This window comes from Sapajus apella, unplaced genomic scaffold, assembly GCF_009761245.1.
Source record: "Sapajus apella isolate SASKATOON/1434 unplaced genomic scaffold, GSC_monkey_1.0 scaffold11544, whole genome shotgun sequence".
Classification (NCBI taxonomy): Eukaryota; Metazoa; Chordata; class Mammalia; order Primates; family Cebidae; genus Sapajus; species Sapajus apella.
In genome coordinates this window covers 1-1,828 of record NW_022448465.1, presented here as the reverse complement: position 1 = coordinate 1,828, position 1,828 = coordinate 1, and the positions used below count along the sequence as shown (strand labels likewise).

Genomic DNA, 1,828 nt, shown 5'->3' with positions numbered 1-1,828 from the left:
ATACAACCCAAAACAGTATTCCCTCTAGTCAAATAAAATTAGAGATATCCTAAACCAGCAGGGGAAAAGATGAATGGTGAACCCTTGGATTCACTCAGCTTATATCTTAAAACAGAATCCAACAGGAAGGCATTCACTGATAAAGCTTCTAATTCTGAGATGCAATTAATGGTGAATGCTAACCAGAAAGCCCGTCCTTTGACCCAGCCCCCCCTCTGCACCTAGCCAGTGTGCTAACGTGATGCCTGGCAATGACCAAATACTGTTTCAGCAGGTGAAGGAGCAACTCATGCATCAGCAATTGCCAACATTGCCTGGTATCTCTCATCCAACACCCTTACTGGAGTCAGCACTAACTCTCAGGAATGTAAATGGAGTGTGTTCAGGTGGAATTACATTGGTTTCTACCAAAAGTGAAGAGGAAGTCTGTTCAGTGTTGGAACATCAGAGTTGTCCAGTGGGCAATGCACAGAAAAATTTCAGCCATTAACTCAAACTTTACTAACACTAGAAAAGCCTAGTGTCTGTATCTAAGTATTCTGAACCGCCCACCTGCAGCTGTCTTTTGGTATTACTCTATCAAGACAAAGGCCCGTAGTATATATACCTTGGGGCAGGACCACATGTTTCTGCTGTCAGAGAAGTCACGGAGATTAGGTATGGTCAAAAAGGAAACAGTATGGATAGAAACAGTTTACACTGGTAAAAGAAGGGACAAGCTGTCATGGGTGTCTAATTGCTGAGTTTTAAGAAGCAGTGATTAAGAATTCTTTGTCTGGTCCAGCAGCATACAGGCCACCACTGTCCAACTGCTATGATGGTTGTACTCATGATATGGGATGGCATTCCATTTCCAATGGCTGACTGCTATACAGAGCTCAGAGAGTCTCAAGGCATACAATGGGCATTCTACTGACTGAAGATGTACCCTCAATGAAAATCGTACCTGTACATATCAAGGAATATGATCCAGAGAGCTTCATTCTCTTTTGGTTGTTCATGGAGAATGTACTTGGATGGCTATAAGTTATCTTCAAGGGTTTCTTTTGTGTGTTTAAGGGAGAACTTGGAACAATTCTAAATCTTCTGGGGCTTGGACTTCTACCAAACTTACAGGTTGGCTACATGGTTAGCTCCAATTTATAAGCAGGATGCTGTGGTAGCTTACCTGAATTTCAGAATCATGTGGAATATGAAAATGTTGCCAGAGAATGTCGGCTTGGCAGCAAGGAAGGTCATCCCTTCTCTGGGGTCACCACTTGCCTGGACTTCTGTGCCCATCCGCACAGGGACATTCACAACACGATTACTGGAAGCATGGTGGTTTGTACTTTAACTCGAGGAGATAACTGATCTTTAGGTGTTATTCCACAAGAGCAGCAGCTCCATGTGCTACCTCTTTATCAACTTTCAGACACACATGAGTTTGGCTCCAAGAAATGAATGGAAGCTAAGATCAAATCTGGGGCCATTGAACTGACAGCGCGCCACAAAAACAATGTGTTTGTCAGCCTATTACCCGTTCTCGTAAGAAGTGTGCTGTGGTGACAGATGTTCTTGCACATAAGGGCAGTGGAGAAGAAACCTATTCCCCAAATCAAGCAGAACAACTCAACAACAAACAGTAAGGCTTGGTCATCACCAAACTTAGGGAGTTAACAGACCATGCAACCTCAAGTACAAAGTGATAGTGATCCCCACTTTATCTTAAAACGTTCAGACAACACTAAAACCTATTCGCTGATGCCATCTGCCTTTTCACCCAGTTGAAGGGGCATCTCCTAGTCCCTGAAGACTGCTTCAGCCACACCAACTCCATGGTAGAATA

General features: G+C 43.5%; 1 pseudogene; it reads left to right on the top strand.

Annotated features, from left to right (window-relative positions):
- Positions 1–3: 3 nt before the first annotated feature.
- Positions 4–1,770, top strand: LOC116548412 (annotated as a pseudogene).
- The last annotated feature ends 58 nt before the right edge of the window (positions 1,771–1,828 follow it).